The sequence below is a fragment of the Lagopus muta genome, chromosome 2 (assembly GCF_023343835.1).
Source record: "Lagopus muta isolate bLagMut1 chromosome 2, bLagMut1 primary, whole genome shotgun sequence".
In the NCBI taxonomy this organism is placed as follows: domain Eukaryota; kingdom Metazoa; phylum Chordata; class Aves; order Galliformes; family Phasianidae; genus Lagopus; species Lagopus muta.
In genome coordinates this window covers 79798718-79820275 of record NC_064434.1, presented here as the reverse complement: position 1 = coordinate 79820275, position 21558 = coordinate 79798718, and the positions used below count along the sequence as shown (strand labels likewise).

Below are 21558 nucleotides of genomic sequence, written 5' to 3'. Positions count from 1 at the left end.
TTGTGACAGAAAACTAAATTACTCCTTTCCAACCTAATCAAGCTATGGGTCTCTCTATGCCATACCTGCAAGCTCTGTAGTTCATAGCTTTGCAGCGCTCTTTCTGTTGCAGCTGTATTGAAGGAGTAAGAGTGCAACCGCCTGGTTGTTGCTTGTGAGCCACCAAGCTATGTGAACACGTGGTGACTCTGAAGAAGACATCTTATTGTCCAGTGATAGTGACTAGAAGCAGAGATGGCTGTGTAACCACAACTGCCTGACATGGCCCATAGTATGATTTTCTGTTTGACATTTTTGACAGACAGCTCTATCTGAAAGATGGTGTCTGAGAAAGAGGAACTGGAAGCTTCACCAAACTGTATTGCAACAAGTGTCTGGGCTGAAATACAAGCCGTAGGCACTGCAAGAGGAGGCTGGGCATTTTATATGGAAGTTAAGAGCTTTGCTGATTTACTGCTTGGCAGTTTTCCTCCTAGTCAGTGAACAGGTGGCTCCAAGAACTCTTCCAGGGAAGGCCCACTGCAGGGATTTGGGACACATTGCCAGGAGAGTTAAAGCATTGCTGGAGTTTTACCTAACAAAAGCCTCACTTTTGCTAGAGAAAACAGCATCTGCTATATTTTACACCTGTTTTTCCTTGTATTTATATTTGTAGCTTTTGCCCCTTTTCTCACGATAGTTACAAATCTTTTTCCAAAGGATTATTTTCAGGACAGAGGGAAGTGTTCCTTACCATACTGTCTTATGCTCCTGCTGGAAAAGGCAATGTTGTCTATCTGTCCAGGACTGTGGAAAAGTAGATCTGTTGACCAGAAAGAAGCTCTTACGCTCCTGCGCTGTCGTGAGGCCTTCCCTACCCAGATCTGGCATTCCAGGGTGCAATCAGACTTCCCTATGTTGAGATGGCTGCTGAGCCAGGTCTTATCTCAGAGAGACACTGATATGCTACAGAATCAAATACATCACAGAAGTTGAATCAGCTAGAACAATAGCTTGCACTGCTAACTCAAACTTGTGCTCGAATGCAGCAACTCATACACATGTTATGGGGAACCATGGGATGAAACCAGCGCCCAGAGATTTGCACACAATGGGACCAATTATGCACACCTTGTGTTTCCCATTATGTGTTACAATCCTGCCCTCATCTGTAAAGACAAGCACGTGAATTCTTACTCTGTCATGGCCACTCCAGTAGGCAATTTCGTTGGACAAATTCAGAATAGTAATAGCTGGAAAATAGCCACTATATCCTGAATACTCACAAAGCTGTGGGCTCACTCTGCAAAGAGGTGATTTTGTTTTTCCCTCAATCTGGTTTTGATGTTCTCTTTTTCCTCCCTTTCATGCAAAGCTCTCCACCCCAGAAGGCAGGCAAGCAGCCAATCTACCTCTCTGCCCCACTCCAAAATAAATGTTAGATGCTAAAGCGTGCACAAAAGGGAACTGTGAAAGAGTTTGCATAAAGGGTTGTGGGTTTTTTTTTTTCCTAGTCTTGAGAGGGTTTGTGTGTTTTGCACAGCACACTCTACTTTGTTCCACTGAGGTCCTTACACTGTGGCTCAGCCTGACCATTCAGCAGGTCAGAGGACATCTGCCATAAAGACCTGATGATACAATGAAAACGCTACATGACTTTTCTCTATTTCATTCCTCCTCTGATGAAAGCAACATAACACAGGCTGTTCAAACAAGTGCTGTACTGAAAGATTAGTTCAAAATTTGGATATTTTTGTCGCAGATTTGAAACAGTGCTTGTTAGATCCATATCGAGGGCTATGCAGATCTGGCATAGCTTCACCTAGGGCCAGGTTTTTTTAATAGAGCTAAAAAAGATTTACAGCAGCTAGGGATATATGCCTATATTGCATATAGTTATGTGTGTATGGATTGGATGCTCTGTTTGTCCTATGTAACCCATGGAGTTGATGGTTATGCACTGACCACTCATCTTTAGTTTGAAGCAGCATATGTCACCTTTCAGTGTTGCGAATTTACACTGTTATAAAAATCATAGAATCTCAGAATTGAATGTTGGAAAAGATTTCTAAGATTATCTCATCCAAGCACCAACCCACCCCCACCATGCCCACTGACCATGTCCCTCAGAGCCACATCCACACTGCTCTTGAACACCTCCAAGGGACAGTGACTGCACCACCTCCCCGGGCAGCCTGTGCCACTGCCTCACCACTCTGAGATCCATTGGATCTGAGTGGTGAGCATACGCTGCCCGTGTTACTGCTCTGACAAAGGCAGCTTACACTGACCGCAGTCAGAGCAGCAGCTACTCAGATAGGCAGGTGTCATCCCAGGGCACAACAAGGAGAGAATGTAGAGCCCTTGTAGAACTCTGGCATGATCTGTAGAAGGGTCACTGGGGCTGCAGTGTGGGATGGAGGACAAATAGTCCTTCTTGCAACCCTTGATGCTACAGTTTCATCTGTGGATGGTCAGAGCCTCGATGGCTTGGCTCCAGGCTCCCTCACGAATAAAGCATGCAGAGATACTGAAACTCCAGCTGTTGTGCCCAAATTCCTTTCTGCCGCGGGGAAAGACAGATTGCTCACAAAAGGGCAAGTGTGAGTGGCTGGCCACGGAGATTTGTTCTCTCAATCCATCAAATATTTCCATGTGCTTCATTCCAAAATATTGATGTGTAGAGCCTTGGGAGTTTTATATTTAGCAAGGAACATAAATCACAGATGCAGGGGGGCAGCTTCTGTAATGTTTCCTGGCTTATCGACTGCACCACTAATAGCTCAGAGGGGCTTGTAAATCGGACTGTGAATTCCACAGTACAAGCAGTGGCGAGGAGAAAGCCATTTACCTCTGGTGGAGGCTGGGAAACACTTTCTGGTGACAGGTCCTGGGGCATATCAGGATCCTCCTGGCAAGGCTCCCAGGGGGCTGTGAGGTGTCAGTGAAACACGTGGGACCCACTCATTCACAAGCCTGAGGGTGACACCAGCACATGGATTTCCTCAGACATGCTCTGAGGATCTTTGTGCTGGCTCCTCTTTTTCTTTATTCTTTGTTCATTTGCTTAGCAAAGAAGCTTCACACAGGTCCTGTTCCTTTCACTGGTTGGTGGCTTGTAAATCCAGAATATCAGATAAATTGCTTGAGATCTTGGGAACGCTCATGTGAGCAGCATCAGCCTTTCCCTGGCTGGGAGAATCATCAGCCTTCCCAGCATACTCACTGGTGTGCTGTTGCAAGGAAGACTTGAGGTCTTCTCCTTTGTAATTCATTGTTTTATGCCTCTGAATAACCCAGTGTTTAGTTTAATAATAATTCTTTGTATTCTTGTAGTTCCATCCATCTGAGCACCAAGAACTGATTTGCCAACATCAAAGCCTCCATCCTCTCGTATTGAATTTTGGCATCAAAAATCCCCATTCTGACAGATTTCCCCTCTAGCAGCTTGTCCTGGCCTTTAAAAATTCTTCTAAGTAGAATCTGAGAATGGCTTTCCTGCTTCCCTCTTGAGTTTACAGCAAAACTTGCCAACAGTGAGAAAGTGTGCATCCAAAACAATGGCAGTAATATGCATGAGGTCCTGCCAAACACAAGGGGTAAAATGCCTGAAGGAGATAACCAAATACTTGCCTATTGTATTCACAAGGCTCGCTCACTAACAGCCAGATTATAATTTTAGCAATAGGAGGTACCCAGCTTTGAACAGATGGGATCTGCGAGCTGGCACGTCCCTCACAGAGCTTCATTGTGACCCCATGTGGACAAGCGCTCGCATCACTGAAGTCAACACATCTGCACCACGGCTGAGGAGTTGCCTGCTAGGCTAGCATCATGGGAGCCCGAGCTGGGGGATGCAGATCCATGATGTTATTGCATTCAGTTATCTCAAATTTAGGTAGAGCCTTGGTTCTCTTTAGGCCCTTGGACCAAAAAAAAACCCCCAAAACCCGCCTTTCCATCTCTTCCCAGCACTATGGAGCTTCCTGATTTTTTCTTCTTGCCTACCAGGACCTTTGCAGAGATTTTCTAGGCATTAATGCAGGGAGTGAGACTGAGCGCAGTGATCTCCCTCAAACCTGAGAAAACTTGCACGTGGTATGTTGCAGGAAGAGTTTTGTCAAGCACATTTTCCTTTGTTCCTTTAATTGTCCCCTCTCCTTGCCTTACTTTAGAGATGGCTGCCCATGCAGCCCCAGCATCCACAGAACAAATGTCTGTGGGGCACGGCCTCTTTGTCTGAACCGTACCCACTCTCACATCATTGGCGAGCTGACAGAACCTCATGCTCTAGATGCCCTTCTATTGTGCAATGGGATTTGATTCCATTTACTTTCCGTGAACTCTGTTAACTTTGTGCAGCGCTCTGTTTGCGCTCCTGTGTCTATTTTAAAATGACACACCTTGTGGACTTCTGTCATTCAAAATTTTACAAATACTTCACCCTGATCTTTTTACGACATGTTGACTGTCGAAGCTAACAACAACATTTTGTCATGGTCTTTTCTGCTGCCTCTGGCAGAGCTTATTTAACTCTTTCTGCAGTAATTAATATTTCCTTTGCAGACTTTCCTTACCACAGATCTAGAAAGACATCTACTGCGCATCTATAAAAATTGCTGTCTTTATTTGTATTTTTGCCACCCGTGTCTTTTCTTTGGCTACCAGCTCTCCTGGATGTTACTCTCTCTCCAATTGGGCAAGGTTTCTTATCTGCATTACTGCTATGAAAGGAACCTTAGGAGTTTGGACCCCACAGTGCTGATGGAGGCATAAAACTAGCCAGGAATCGTGATCCTAGAGAACTAACAAATCTTTTTTGGCTCATTTTATGTTTTAATACCTTGACGTTGCAAAAAAAATAAATTATGGAAAGCTGTCCAAAAGTTTCCACTAGAAGCATTTCCCTGGGAACCTCATGTCTCTGCATGCTACACAGCACAGTTCCATGATCCTGAGCATCTTGGGGCCATCAGGAGAACAACCTGTCATTCACAGCCTAACAAAAGGCTACTCCTACCCCATATTTAATTATTATCTGTGTTTGCAAGCATTTTTCCAGGACAGCCTCATCATGGAAAAGGTTATCCATTGTCTATTGAAATTTCTTTGCTGTCCTTTCCCCCCACAAGCATTCAAAAAGCACCTCTCAGGCAGCCAAAAATGCAAGTCTGGAAAGAAATTTTGGATTTCCAGGATACATTTGAAGGAGAGGAAGTCACTCACTCTGATGCTGAAATTAAGGTGTTTCAAATTGTTAAAATTGGTTTTGGAGCTTCAAGGGTTAAAAATATGCATTCTAAAATGTGAGTTGAGGTAATCTTATGATTTAGCAAAACTGCTGCCTGATAACACGCCCACTGCCTTTTGATGATAGGAAAGGAACTGCTGGAGGAACGGAAGAGGGTGCTGTCAGTCTCAGGTAAGATGCATTTAACAAAGCTGATAGCAGCCCAGACGGTCTCTCTTGCAGGAAGGTTAGGAGAAAGGAAGCACAACATGTCAGTTGAGCCCCAGTTGATGGGCTTGAGCTGCTCAGCCTGCTGCAGCTCCCTGCTCTGAATTCCACATGGTGCAGAGCCCAGCAACAGGGATGAACTTCTTGCTTGGCATCGGATGCCCAGAGGCACTGCATGGCATATTAAGCATCATGTAGGCATGTGATCCTAAGTCACTGGCAGCATCCCAGCGGAGTCATATTTCCATTGCATTCCTTGGATATCTCCCAGCCACTGGCCTGAGAAAGTCACTAACCTTCATGTGCTTCATTGTTCTGGCAGGATGTCTCCATCCAGCTGGTGTCGCGTGACTTCTGCTGACCACTGAGCGTGCTCTTGCACAACTCATCCCAGAAACATCTGATCTAACAGACACGTCCTGGCAATACCATGCACCTTGCTCCTCAACACCCACCAGCAGGTTGCATATCTCTTCCAGCAGAGCAGCTGGGTGAGTCTTCCCAGCCACGGCACATCATCATCACTCCCACCAACAACCTCTCCTGCCTGAAAGCAGAGGAACTGCGGGCAGTCTAACAGATTTAGGGCTTTAGAATTTGCAGTGTTTGAAGAGAGGATCCCTTAAGGATGTAGGATATTATTTGGATATTAGGAAAAACTGCTTCTCAGAAAGAGTGATTACATATTGGAATAGGCTACCTAGGGAGGTTGTGCAGTCACTAACCCTGGAGATGTTCAAGAATGGTGTAGTTGTGGCTCTGGGGGACATAGTCAGCGGGCATGGTGTGGATGGGTTCACAGTTGGACTAGATGGCTTTAGAAGTCTTTTCCAACCTTTATGATTCAATGATTTGAAGTTTGCTTCTGAAGAACAGGTCTGTGCTTGAGGAGGATGAGCAGTCCCACACATTCAGCTGTGGCTGAGGAGCCTAAGGGCAGTTTGTCACCTGCACTTTGTGCGGTCTTGGAGAAGCACTGCAGCAGGTGGGTACTGTCTGCTGTGATCTGGTCAGAGACCACAGGTGGACACCTCCTGCCCTTGCTCACAATGGACAAGTAGTGAATAACTGAACCCAGAGGATGGACTGAATAAAAATGGGAGAAGTGGCTGCATCTACCTGAAGGATGGAGAGGAAAAGTTGAAGATGGTAGCAGTGAGAAGACTGAAAGAGGATCAACAACAATTAGGATGACATCATTAGCTGTCATGGAGATAATGTTATCCTCAAGCCTGACAGAACAGCATGGCTGTTGTTGTGAGCTGTCAGCTCTCACAGCTCAGGGATGATACTGCTGTCAGCTAGAAATTCATACAGCCAATACATTTTTCTGATGGGGAACGAAAGGCAGGTGCTCTGCAGACATACAAGGTACCCTTGATAGACAGACTTTCGGTTGAGGAGGAGGAAGACAGGATGAGAACCAGTTGACCTAGGATGGAGCGATGGACCACTTTTAGCTCTTCATTTCCTATAATCCAGCAATTTTATTTGTACCAACTTGAGCTAGGAGTCAGGAAATGCTTCCCTTCCTCAAGCATTATTGCATTTATTTTGGTTTTGAGATATTAACAAAAAGACAGTAGTCTCCTCTGTGTTTGATACTGTTAAACTCTGCATAAGGTTGGAGAACTTGAAGAAAGTTCAGTGACATTCATACAACAAGGGGTAGCATAGACTTCTGCCAGGCCTCTTATTTAACGTGCAGTAAGTAGATGTTACAATTACAGAAATGGAAAACATCCAAGACACTTGTAGAAAGCAGGCCCAGTTTAATTTTATCAAACTGATATAAAATGAAACTTAAATATACTGATGATATATATTAAAAGATAATTCTCTAGCTTACATGAAATTACTGATATATCATGTTGAAGAGGCTCTGTGCCGTCTTTGAAAATACGCAGAAAGAAAAAAGACTGTCATCTCACACTTCCTGATATATGTGGACAGGAAAAGTCAGGATGAACTTCAGAGTCTGCTTCTTTCATGCAGTAAAACGAAGGGGTTGAGACAGCAGGCAACAAGCCAACCTGTAGGCACAAGGAGGGGTAGGACCAATTATTTAATACAGAACAGGGCATCCTGACTGGGGACCTTCATAAATCAAGCAGTGTGAAAGACAAGGAGGAGACACGAGGGAGATGTTCAGCTGGTGGGAAAGGGGGTATGTTCCAGCACTGGATGTCTGCTCCACATCCTCCTAGTGCTTGGCACACAGGCACCTACCTACATTAAGCAAACATGCATCCAGTGAAGCCTGCCCATCGGAAGCTGGGGCCTGCAGACTTCACATTGCATCTGCAATCTGCATGCACAACCTTGAGCATATGGCACTATACAGCACTCAGATTCATGATCCCATACTCTTTTTCAGCTGTTTTGATTCTGGGCATAATTATTCTGCTTAGCTGCCTGCCCTACCCAGTGCATGGCCTGCAGGCCTGTTTTCCACTGTTTTTTTTTTTGTTTTTTTTTTTGTTTTTTTTTTTTCCTCCCTTTTTTTTTTTTCCCCCTCCCTTTTTTCTTTCCTGTTTTGTCCTGTAATCATTATTACTGAGTTTCCTTGTGGCCTTACCCTCAAATCAAACTGATGCCTATTTCTCCATAGCGTGCAATGGGAGAGGAGGTGGTTCAGACATATAATAAAATAGAGAGGTCAAAGTTGCCTGATGTTTCTCACTAATTGTGGGTGCCAAAATGAAGGCACTTGAGCTTCTGTTTCCCAAAGCCGCTGGCAAGCTTTCAGTATTTTATACACTCAGCATACAGCTCCCACTAACTTCCTTTCCAGGTGTGCGTGCTTAGCACTGCCACAAACACTGTCTGCACGAAAAATATGGCATGTAGTGAGTGACAAACAAAGTCTGGGCTGAATGAACTCTGCCCAGAGAGGGAGGAGCACATCTGTTTCTCCAGCACAGCATCCCTCTGCCTCTATTACAGGATGTTCCCTGCTGCAACATCATACTAATGGCATCGGGGCCACTTAACGCAGGTAACCCACAATTGCTTCCTCCTCCTCAGTCAAATCAGGCAATGGTTGTATCAAAATACAGTATGTGTTCATGTAACTAAAGTGCAGCAAAATGCCTCTGAAGTTCACAGCAGAGGCATTCCTCAAGTTTCGCATCTCCTAGGCAAGTGATCAACTCTGCAGCTTTAACATGAGGCACCACAACAGAACCAAAATCTTTTAGATAAGAACTGAACTTAATATTTTGTTGCATAGATTTATATTGATAAGCCATTTTGGCTGCCATGGAAAAGTTATTAGTTTCAGTCAAGTAATAAAGGTGTGCACTGCAGATCTGTCAGATTAGGAAAGCTGTTCTTTTCTTTGTAGACTAGCCACAGGTTGAAGAGAAAGAAGGTGTATAATCAATGAATATAAAGATGTTATGAAACTATGAAATAAACAAGAGAGTTTGGTTAAGCAGGTTATAATAACAAAAAGAGAATAGATAGAATGCTTACCTGTATCCTGAGCTTGCTGCAAAACTCCAGAGGAGGGATCTCCAGAAAAGACCCTTTCCCACTGGTATTCAGCTCTTAAATGTGTCTAGGAGAGGTGCAGCCAGGCTTCACCCCTTCCATCAGCACAGGTGAAGGCAATTCACCTGTGCTCTGTGGCTGACTCATTGCTCGCCTCAGATGATCAATCAGAGGTTCAGGCCGTGATTCAGCAGTTCCCATACAGAAGGGGAATGAGTAGGACTTTCATTCTGGGTAGGATTTTCTCAGTTATTTGCATTTAACAGATGGATAGGAAGACTGAGGTCTTGTATATCCACTTCCAGGGTTGTGATAGAGTTTGGGACAGACAGTTGCACACCATTTTGCCACTACATCTTCTCTCATTTCTTTAATTCTGTAGACTAAAGAAAATAAATCAATTAATTAAAGTATTTGTAATAATCCAGTCTTCACCTCCATGTAGTTCCATAAATGATACAAAATAGGACTGGGTTAGCACCTCTTCCAGACAGATTAATTTTTTTATGTTTTCATAATGAGTTTGGCCACTTAATTTTGGTCATTGTATTAAAAATATCTGAAGAAAGGCCAATTGCTTATGAATTTAAACAGTGTTCTCTGCTCTTGGTGAGTTTGATGTGTGGTCATAGAAAATAAAAATTGCACTTGGTTTTGCTAAGTAGCTATTTGAAAGCGATAGAGGTCTTTCCTTCACTCTCTAGGCTGCATCCGTTTCAGAGTGCCTCAGAGACGTTACCTCATTAATTTTAATGAGAAGCCCAGACGTGAATCTGACACAACCATAAATTGTTCTTTTTGTGTGTGCGTGTACGTGTGTGTTTAAAAGAGCTCCCTGTGTTACCCTGTGAAGGACCTGCCTGTGTTGTGTGCTGACGTCCACTATTTATGCACGTGTCATTCTGGCCTCACAACACAGTTCCCTTTTTATCCTTCAGCCACCCTTTGTGAATTACCTTCATGCTTCTCCCTGTAGTGCCTTCTGTGCAGATAGCTTATTCCATCTCTCAAACAGGAGCAAGAGATTCTCCTACTCCAGACAGCCTCTAGATCAAAGCTGTAACATCACTCCAAAATACTCAGGCACACCTGTATGTTCTCTTCAGCCCTACCTTATGTCCTTGTTCAAGCTGCACATCCTCCAAGGAACCTCCTCAGACCCTCTTGAGAGGCACAAGCTGAAGGCTGAACTCAGGATGCGCAGCTGAGCATGGGTGGCAGCCCTGCCAGTCTCAGGAAAGGAATAAGGGAGTTGAATGATGACTTCTCGCCCTCCTGTTTTCCATGTCTGACTGCCCAACCTGTTCTGTGGCTGACCCTTGAGAGGCAAGCCACCAATGGAAACTGTTGCCAAAGGAAAACCCCCTGCTCAGAATATCTGTAGTGGAAGAGATCTGGGTTTGTACATCCACCTATAGGAAGTCCTGGAAAAATAATGTCCTCAATACAGCCCATTCACCAGCTCCCATGAGATCAAATCCCAAGTGTCTGCTTTGGGCAGTGGGCATTGGCTGTTTAAGCGACATTGCCACAAGGTACAGCAACAATTTGTCCTTGTCGTATATAAAAAGCAAAATGAGCAATGGAAGGACACTCACCACTATGTCTAAGCTCCTAAAATGCCTTCCTCCCATGTGCCTGCATTTCATAGGTGACCCATTTCCCCTTCCAGAAAGATCTTTGTTTCCTCCTATTGCATGACAGCCTCACTACTGCTTCCAGCTATGAGCCATTTTCAACCCTGCTCATCTGCTCACCAAATTCTAATTCTACTCAGATCATCTCAGACTGGTGAAGAGGTGTTTGGTTTTTGCCCAGCTGGTGCCTATTTGCTCAGCAAATGCCCAAAATTTAGGTAAACTCTAACAGCCTTCTCTGTCCTCGTCGGACTTAATTCTTACAAGTAGTTTGACTGTCATTAGGGTATTCCCATCAGCGAGAGTATTTATGTTGTTTTCAAACCCTCTCATAGTAGTTAGGGCCACCCACCAGCTCTTTAAAAAGAGATGCTGCATCTGTTTGGTGAACAAGTTATGCATCTGCATTGTAAACTTTGATTCAACCCAGATATGCATGTGCCTTGGGCTTCCTCTGCTCTCTATGTCCTGATTAGCATCTGCTCTTCTGCAAACATCCCATGTAGCTTGGCAATATGGACTCTTCCCGTCCTGTGTGACTGCGTATGACTGCACTGCCATTTTGTCTTGATTAACATAGAATCATATAATCAGAGAACAGTTTATATTGGAAAGGGCCTTAGAGAAGGTTTAGTTGCAATCTCATTGCCATGAGCAGGAACACCTTCCACTAAGCCGGGGTACTAAAAGCCCCGTTCAAATTGCTCTTGAACACTTCCAGGGATGAGGCATTCACATCTTCTCTGAGCAAAATGTTCCAGGGCCTCACCACCCTCATCATGAATAACTTCTTCCTTGTATCTACTCTAAATCTACCCTCTTTCAGTTCAAAGTCATTACCTTACTCCTATCACTGCCTACCCTTGTAAAATGTTTCTCTCCAGCTTTCTTGTAGGACCCCTTTAAGTGCTGGAAGACCACTAATAAGGTCTGTCTGGAATCTTCTCTAGGCTGAAGGACCCCAACTCTCTCAGCCTGTCTTCAAAGGAGAGGTGCTCCCACCCTCTCATCATACTCACGATCTTCCTCTGGTTTCACTCCAGTAGGTCCATTTCCTTCTTCTGCAGGGGCTCAAAGCTGAATCCAGTAGGTGGGATCTCACAAGAGCAGAGTTGAAGAGGAGAATCACCACTTTTGGCCTGTCCTTCACACTTCTTTTGATTCAGCCCAGGATACAGTCATTTTTCTCTACTGAAATGCATATTACTGTCTCATAATTGAGCTTTTCATCAGCCAGCAACACCAAGTCCTTCTCCTAATGTCTGTTTGCAATCCATTCCTCTTCACAGTCTGTAATATAAGGGTATAAAAGTTTCTGTTGATAATGACACTGTTTCAGAATTTGATGGTGTCTGTCTCACCTCAGTATCACAGGGCTACCTCTTCTTGAGCTTTATCGTGTACACATAAGTGGAAGCTCCCAACTATATGTTCATAAATGCACTTTGGTTTTGTATGTCTTTGCAAACTGCCAAAAGCTGCATACTTTTCATGATATGGGATACTTTTATTGAGAGCTTGTAACTAAATAGCCTTCATCAAGCACATTGATTTCTGTTGCAACTGCTTCCATGTTTATTGCAAATTAATCTGTCCTCTGCTTTCTGTTTACCCTGGCTCAGTTTTTGTGCCCTGGTATACCTGTGTGAGTAGATTCAGTACCCCTGGCTCACTCCTTAACACTTAACACTTCCAGGGGCTGGTTGACTCTAGACTCCTAAGCCTCTGGCATTACTTGCCAACTCAAGTCCACTTCCACCTTCCCTTGTGGTCAGTCACCACAAATCACCCACTCTCCAGTTGATGCCAAACATCCAATAATAAGCAAGATTTGGTTTCATCCACCTAGCCCACCAAAATTTTGGATAGCATCTTCTGACAACTCTCTTGTAGAGTTGTTTTCAGGATGTTACTGGAGGACTGGAGACTTAATCTCTATCAGGCTGGAATGGGCTGCAAATGTCTCACATCTGAGATAAAAACTTCTTACTTTCATTTCCTTGAAATAATTCCCATTTTTAGACAACTTCAAACTTAATGCAACCCAATTCTGATTCTTCACAAGTCTCCTTTGAAACCCAGGGACTGAGTCTAGGTTTAGCAGATTTGTTTCCTGCTGACACTGCACAAGAAAGATACTGCCAGGGTGTGGAAGATCAGTCTTTTTACCTGGCACTCAGTGCATAGCAGCATGCAGAGAGTAAACACTTTGTCCCATTCAGGCAGGTCACAGCCAAGGAGACAGTGGCAAAGCTTGTCCTTTAACATTTGTTCTTTCTCCAGTCTCGTTTTTCATGTTCTCCTTCCTCAATCCTTCTCTGCCCTCTCCCTTTCTTATTCTCACTTCTTCTAAAATAGTCTCTCTTTTTCCACCTTCAGCCTTGACTTTCTTTTTGTCTGACTGTGCAAAATCACCTCCCACCCAAGGAACTGCAATTCTCTATGGTTGGTGAGCTGCAAACAGGACTCTGTCAACAGAGCACTTGTGCTAGCAGTGCAAACTGTGTGAGCTCAGCCTGCTGCGTCAGAGGGAGGGAGCAACACTGCACAGAACACGGACCTCCTCCATGGCCAGGGTCAGCTGTTTGAGTTTCCATCCCTTGGGTGCAAGTGAATCTGCATTTAAGTGGGACATGTTCTCCAGTTCCTGCTTCTAAAAGTAGAACCCATTTAACTCAGCAGATTGCCCAGCTGGAACAGGCTATTTACAGCTATACCTGAAGCTCTGATAAGATAATGGTTATGTTGTAAATACCTATCCCATTATGCTGCCTTTGGTTAGTGCTTGCAGTCACACATGAACCAAATGGCTCCTTGTATTCAATAACATCTCAGGGCTCCTTCATGAAGCAAGCTGGAAGTCCCATAGGATTTTTAAAATTTGTTTATTTTACTAGAAATTTCCTGAGACCTGGTAAAATCATCTGATTGCAGGGTAAAAAGCAGGCGTTGCAGCTGGGTCTCAAGGCAGGGAGTCAGGGTGGGCCATTTTTCCACTTTGGTCATTTAATAGGTGTACATTTCATTAACTGAGATCGGATCTGACATTTATTGGAATTATTAGAGAATGGTGAAAGGGGTTAGATGGAAGAACTTATAATAAGGTAACCATCAGAAAACACATGTGCACATCTCAGAGCAAAAGAGGATTTGTTGTTCCTTTCTCCCTCTGTCCTCTTCCTTTCCCAAAAATATAGTCTGATTCCAAAGCAGAGAGAAGTGCTTCTACTTGGCCTCACCAAGGGTCTTCCCCGTTCTGTGTTGGTGACAGAAATGGTCAGCACTTGGGACCTCTGTCATGGCAAGAGGACAGAGAGAGTCTTCCAAGTGATCTGTGTTGGGGATGGGGCAGGGGAAAGACAGTAATCTCCAGCTAGTATTTGAGGATGTTTGAGTGAGTTTGAGGAACCCTTTCTCTTTCTCCTTTTCTGCACCACAGTCCCCACACCAAGAAATATTTGCAGACCAGCGTCATCTTGACACGGCAGGAAGCTGCTGAGGTGCTGCTTTCCACCAGTCTCCAGCATGGCTGCTCTCCCCTTGCCCAAAACACTTCATAGAAACTATCTGTTGAGTAGGTGTCCTTATGGGATTGCACACATAGTTACAGACCACACACAAGCTGCAGTCAGTGCTGGATGGTCCATTTGCTTCATGCTGTTCCTCTTGGAGAGAACGAGATCCCATTAAATGTGAAAGACATGCTCTGCTGTCTGCCCCAGTTTCCTGTTCACGTGAGGCAGCTCGTGCTAACCTTTGGGGCACCACGCAGAGCTCATCAGCATCTTGCCTGAGGTCATTAATAAGGCATTCTTCTTTCTCTATTTAATTGCTGGACCCATCCTTTCTTCAGCTCTGTGCGTCACTGTGGTTACATTCACACAGGCACTCCCAACCTGAGGAGCTGGAAAAAAGCATCCCCTGAATCATGCCTGAAGCATAGCAGATGTGGTTGTCTCCCCATACGAAATCATAATCAAGTTCATATGTGTCACTTAAACCCACTATTGTGTCTGTGCATCAAATAATTGCTGCTTGACCCATTAGGTGAAACAGCTACAAAACAGAAAGATCTTCTGGCGCCAGAGCTAGGACCGCAGAAAGTCAGGAAAATTTTTTAAGTGCAACAAAGTCAGCAGCTGGGATATCGTTCCAGGGTTCAGGAGACGTTTGTCCTGCCCCAGGTTCAGCTTCTGGGCCTTCATTTTTGCTCCCAGTCCTTGTCCATCCTTTCCGAGATACAGCCTGACTCCCTCATTAAGAGCTCGTACAGTGTCTAGCGTAACGGGGCCTTGACCTGATGCAGCCCCGAGCCCTGCCTCCATAAATCAAGTACAAGAATGGGATTACAGCACTGTCACCCGACAGTAATAACATGTGCTCCAGGTCAGAGACACTGAAGGGCAAGCCTTGCTCATTAAGAAAGAGAAAAATATGGGATTTTTCACTTGACATTATCAGGGAAACATGTTCATTCATGTTTACAGAGTTATTGTAAGAGCTTCCTACGACAAAGATATCCTCTTATGGTGAAAGTGAAACCCTATCTAGCTGCTCAGCCTGCACTAGGCTGACCTCCAAAACTGAACAAAGCCCCCAAGACTGAAAGAAAGCAGATTTGGGGCCCCGAGAAAAGTCTCCAGCAGTGCTAAGCTCTTTGGCTGGATGAAGCCTCTGTGCTGTGCCAAACCACCCAGCAGTTGCATGTCTCTGGGATGAACCAGCACTCCTGGTAGAGCAGGAAACCAGCCCCCCTCTCATCTCTCTCATACCAGAAGAAGAGACTGGGGCCAGGGCCTGGTTTCATAGGCATTTCAGCCCCACTCCTAAGTGGATTTGGCCTTTTCCCACTTGGCTCAAAATGTAGTTCATAGGCAGTGGCAAAGGCTGCAGCTTCTGTTGGCCTCCAAGGGATTCTGGTATTGAGTACCCAGCACAAAACCCAAAATGTCTCAGTTTGAAAAAAAGAAAAAGATTTTCCACTGTAGGTTTCCTGCCTGACGTTTGCTTTTCTACAGAAGAGATTTTTGTTGAAGCAAAGCAGTATGTCTTCTCCCCTCCCTAACATTAGCAAGAACTGATGTTCTTCCTGGACTCAAAGGAAAACTTTAAATTATACTATTAATGGAGTCACAAAAATAGTATAATTGTTGTGTAGTTTGCAAGCCAGGGAGTTCTTAGGGTTACTCACATCTATACCTGTTTGGGTACCTGGTGTTCTGGTGAAGCATCAGAATGGTGACAGCTCTGGATCAGGTATGAGTTCCCCAAAACGAGGAAAGGTACAGCTAAAGCAGACTGACATCCTTTGAAAACTGAAGACTGAGCTCTTCACCTCTGAAATCTATGGAATATTTCCCAGTTTTATGTTGTGAACAGAGTGACTCAGTCTTGGTTTGGAGCTGGGTATATCTGGCCCTACTGCTGAGGGAAGACTGCTCCTTCCCTTCACTGACCTGCTTGAAAGGAGGATCAAGATTTCCCAGGGCTGTGAGCAGGGCAAAGGCTAAGGTGAAAGCAAAGTTTGCAGCTCCTGCTGAAAGAATTAGTGATGGTCTAGGGCAGCCAGAGTCCAGACTGGCCAGATCCACTCAACAGTCAGAGGCATGCTGTTTCATCTCTCTGCACTGTGGTTCCCTGGTTGTAAAAGAGAAAACTTTTCCCTACCTCGGAGCAAATCCCTTGGTTCTTGTCAAGTACTTAACTACCGCAGCAGTGAGGGCCATATAAATTATAATTACACTGAGTGCCTGGTGCTGCTGCCCGGAACTAGCACTTCATTCTTTAGTGCACAAAATTTCTTTTTGGTGGGGAAATTAGCTGCTGCTGCTGCAACCCTAATTAGGTTCCCTGTCTTGAATGACTCATTTCAGCATATAGAAATCAGTTTTCTTTGTCTCTAAAGGAAGCTTGAAATCATGTTTTGGAATTCAAACCAGGTTATATTTGCCCATAACACACAACCCCCAAAGTCTGGTTAGGACAGGGTGGGGAGCCACGGGTGTTAAACTTAGAAATGGATTTAATTAACCTTTGCTGTTTATTGCTTGCTTCCAGAGTTCAGCCAGGTTAGGAAAAGAACAAGGAACGGGTCACCCAGTGTTTACACAGGGCTTTTGAAGAATGGCCCAGACACTTTTTCCCCCCTCCTTTCTTTAAACATTTCAAGTTTAAAGCTGTGGCTTAATTTTGGAACCACGGAAGGGGAATGTTGATTCAGAGAATGGTAAATACGTGGTGGTAGGAGGCAATATGACCTCCTCTCTGCTGCCTTTCCCATCAGGCTATCTCTCTGCTTCCTCAGCCTTCTGTCTAGTAGGAGAGCCACTACCTATGAAGTGTCCATCTCTGCCCTCCCTTCCACAAGGAGCATCTGTGCCCTGATCCTGTGGCTTATTGAGTCACATCAGCTCTTGGTTCAAAACATAGTTACTGTTGCACGCTGTTGCAGAAGGAAAAGTTGTTTTTCAGGATTTGATGAGCCCGTCCAATGTTATTCAGTGGGAAGCCACTCAGTTTAAATAGACATCAGGCTGGTATAACCATTGCAAGAAGCTCTGAAGCTTAGGAGTGACAAAGGAAGATCTGTGAAATTATTAAATCAGCAAATTATACCATGAGTAGGAAAAAAAGTGGCAGCAGTTCTTCAGCTATTGATTTTTACTTTGTTCCTGGTTACTTAGAAAGGAGAGGAGACACTGGGAAAAATAAGAATAACAAAATGAAACAAAAAGAAATCTAGCACATTTCAGAAAGTAGTGTTTTTTAGTTCAACATATGACTGATTCCCTCCTTAGTGACATTACATTACAGGGGCTTCTCCAAAAGTAATGCCTCCTGTGTTACTACGTTGGCCCGTGATGTCAGAGGTGTGTGTTGGTGGTACGGCCATAGAGGTTGAACCTTCCTGTCAATATTCCCTTACATTTTGTCACCATGTGACAGATGGCAGCAGAAGGGCAGTCTGACAAAACACTGTCTGGCATGGAAGTTTTCATGAAGCAAAGGCGTGTCATCAAATTCCTCCATGAGGGAAAATATGGTGCTCGTTGATGCTTGCTGAATGTTTATGGTGACCAAACAGTGAAAGTTGGACTGTGCAGGTAACATTTTCCTAGCAACGATGCTGTTGTATCAGCTGTGCAACAGTGGGTTATCTCTGCTGGTGCAGATTTTGATGAGTGCAGCACGTAGGCTCTTGTTCATCACCGGAGAAAGTGCAGAGCTAATGATAGTGACTATGTTGAAAAGTAATGTTTTGTACCTGAGAATGTGCTCTATCAAATAGTGTTATTGTGCTCTGTGGATCTGTTGTAGTTTCCATGGAAATAAATTGGTAGGTATTACTTTCAGAGTGACCTACTTAGATTGCTGAATGATATAAATTGATATCCATTGATTTTGGTGAAGTTACATTCATTTAAAGCAGCCAAGAATCCTGTCATGTATAGTTACGAAACAAAGGAAGAAGAAAGGAACCAAGACTTTGTCACTTTGAAGGGTGGAGATCACATAGGACAAGGTGTTCACCCCAGTATTGATTGTGACAGCAGTGCCTGTCTCCAGTAACTCCAATAGCTTCCACTAGGAGTTTCAAAGACTATAGGAGAATAACTCAGACTGGGAACTCAGTAGACAGAAGCAATGTTGTAAAGAAAGAAAGAATCTCCCAACAGAAAGAAAATTGCTGTAGCAAATAGCAAGGAAAAGAGATCAAATATCTAAAATATCTAAAATATCAGGGCATCCATATAGCAGACTACCAGAGCTTAGTTCCCTCTAACAATTAACCAGAAGATACCCCTTCATTTTGTAATGAACAAGCTGTACACTGGGCTGGAAGTAGAAAACAGAGGTTCCTCCAGTGGGATAGATGTGATGTTGTCTGCAGTCCTGCCTTACCTTTTAAATTTATGTTCACAGAAAGAAATGGAAGGAATGATAACCTGCAGGACAATCCTGAGTCATAAAACATTGATAATAATTGACTCAAAGAAAGAAAGAAGAGTTTTCTAGGAAAGCAAGCTAAATAAAACTGGATGGAAGGATGACTTAATGGCTACAAGACAACTGAGGAGACAGTAAGTGAACCTTTACTCCTTCCACAGAAACAGAAACAGGCATAGTTCATTTTCCTTTGTTGATCTGTAATGTAATGGAAGTTGAGATGGTCTTTCATTATGCTTTTGAACAGTGTCTAGGAGAGTGAAACCTCAGTCACAGCAAAGCACTTCTGGAATCCAAATGAAGATGGAGATGTCATGGAAACTTGGATCTAGATGATCCAAAGCATTCCTCCAGCCTTGCAGTGGAAGGCCGTGGAGATACTGCATGACAGTAAGTGGCAGTATTTGCAAAACAGAAGGGGATGCTTGCTCCTTTCTAATTATGGAGGAGAGCATGGTTGATTCAGCCTTAAATGGCCTCTGAAACATTCAAAGAGAAAATTTCCACTTGGACTGAAATATTGACTCAGTTGGTGGAAGCCAAATTCTTCAGCAGATTAGATGCGCAGATAAAGTTTTTCAGATCTCCTTTGGCAGGGAAAGCCTGGGGCTGAACACCTTTGATATATTTATTGGACAGGTTCCAAAACATTTCACTACACAGATGCTACAAACCCTGTAAAAATTAAAGTGTCTGCTCGGGACATAATTGCCTGGGACAGAGCTGTCACTGAGTATCAGGAATTATTTCTGCACACACTTACTGTAAATTGTAAGCGGTAAAAGGTTTCAGTTGAACAAAATGAAGTTTTAGTTAAAAAAAAAAAAAAAAAGTAAAAGGCAAGGAAGGGAAAGTGAAAGGAAAGGGAAAGGAAAGGGATAGAGAAAGGGAAAGGGAGGGGAAAGGGAATGGGAATGGGAATGGGAATGGGAATTGGAACGGAAATGGGAAAAGGAAAGGGAAAGGAAAAGGAAAGGGAAAGGGAAGGGGAAAAGAGCAACAAATCTCTTATTTTTAACAGATATTGACACTAAAATTGTTAATGTAATGTTCTCGCTTTCAGAAATATTTTATCCATAATTCATAATGAGATTTTCACAACCTATAGCTTCCCAGACAAAACCAAGGCAGAGTGACAACAAGAAAAGTTTACTCACTTGTAGTACGTAATGATATTAATCCACGTTGCATATTTTTTGACTTGTTAAGCATAACAAAGTTCTTCATGGATGCCACAGGTAGAGACTCACGAATATAATCAGTCTCCAATTTCATGAATCTCCAACTTCACTGAACTTGTTGCATGACTGAGCAGAGGCCTGAAGTGCACACAGAGAGAGCGGAAGTAAGAGAACGAGTGTTTGCACTGCTGAAGAAAACAATGCTAGGTCTTGCACGTGATTTTCTTGATTTGCCCAAGCATCTCATGGGTGATAAATAAGGCAGACAGCAGTTTCCTCTGAATCTAGAAGAACACTTTGTGAGCCTAGAGCTGATGGCCCAGGACATGATTAAATCATGACAGACATGCTGCTGAGATTAAATGCACTACTGATGATGGGAACAAGCAGGAACAGCTCATGCAAACACAGTAAAGCATTGTGTGCTGTATCTCCTGAGACAAACAGAATCTTCCAGAAATGAAACAGAGCAAGAATCAGTGCACACAACAACTGAAAATTTGTGTACACACTTACTCCCTCTATGTTTACATGTTTCTGGGATGAAAGAAGTAGGAGGATGACATGAAAGAGGAGGAAGTATCACAGAATCACAGAATCACAGAATGGCCTGGGTTGGAAGGGACCTCAATGAGTACACAGTTGTGTCTGACTATTTCTGCATTCATTTGGAATCAGGGTTTGGCTTGCCCTCTGATGCAGACCAGCCAAGCTACTCTGAAACCCAAGCCAACAAACCATGTTTTCTGCTGGTATAAGTTGGCATTGGTCAACTGACTACAGCAAGTCTTGGATGACGTTTACTGGGATTGTCCCACTGAAGTCACTAGGCCACTGATCCAGCCTTGGCTCCAGAGAAGGGTGACAGAAGTTAAGATTTTGGCCCTCTCCCGTGCATCTTACAGAAGATTAGGAAGGGAGAGACTTCTCCAAAAGACCAGTGAGGTACACTGACAGTAGAGGGAAAGGGAAAGGAAGGCAGCATCAGCCTAAGCCAGCAGTGGAACAGGCAAGGAGGAGATTTCTTGGGAGGCTGATTGGGCAGCTGCCCTGAGGGAAAAGGCAGGCACAGAGGGAGCAGCTGCAGTGGGTGAGAAGGCAGAGTGCCCAGGAAGTGGGGCCAAGAGGGGAGAAGGGAACAGGACCCAGCAGCAGAGCAACTGGTGGAGAGGCACCCGCTGTCCTCTGACACATTCATGGTGTAACAGCAGCAGCTACTCACGGGACCTTTCTCACCCCACCACTGTGCTTCTTCAGCAAATTTTTTGCTGTGCTGAGTATTGAAAAAACATCTTTAAAAATAGAAAAGTGACATGCTTTCACTAGAGGTGGTCTCACCTAATGCTGAAGTAGTCTAATAATTATTATTAAAAGTATGTTATCAGATACTTGTAACTGTCACACTAACGATATGGCTGGCAAATCCCTATGCTGGGTGTCTGCCTCAAGCTAATTTATTTTATTCATTTTTGGTTTTTGCATTTCTCCTCAAGTGGTGCAGCTATTTCTGACAACAAGAAGAAAAATGCATTGTTTCCTTTGTCATGAAGCTGCCTTACTGTTGTGTGACTCCTGTGCTTCAGAGCTGGCACCCAAATGAAGGTCTGCCTTCCTCTCAAGAATGTGCTTTTGGCAGCTTCCTTAAAACTGCACCTGCATGGCCAGCTCATAAGCCTCAGAAAAGTCAGTGTTAGCATTCTGTGAGCAGAAGAAGCAGGCCAAGCACTGTATTCCCTGAAGGATTCCAGGACATCCCTCCTGGCTCTGTGTCTTCTCTTGCAGGAGGTGGAGGTGCACCCATGTGCCCCCTCACAAGGACATGAGGGCAGTGGGACCAACTTCTGCTGCCACCATTGCCGTT

General features: G+C 44.1%; 1 long non-coding RNA gene across 2 annotated transcripts; it reads right to left on the bottom strand.

Annotated features, from left to right (window-relative positions):
* Nucleotides 1-4791: 4791 nt before the first annotated feature.
* Nucleotides 4792-19841, bottom strand: LOC125689423 (uncharacterized). Of its 2 annotated transcripts, XR_007375256.1 has the most exons (5): nt 19674-19841; nt 11589-11859; nt 8915-9315; nt 7287-7470; nt 4792-6869 (listed from the first exon to the last, which is right to left on the bottom strand). It is a non-coding gene; the product is annotated as an uncharacterized LOC125689423 (long non-coding RNA). The 2 variants fall into 2 exon arrangements; XR_007375255.1 differs by lacking the exon at nt 4792-6869 and having other exon boundaries at nt 6876-7470.
* Between the last annotated feature and the right edge of the window lie 1717 nt (nt 19842-21558).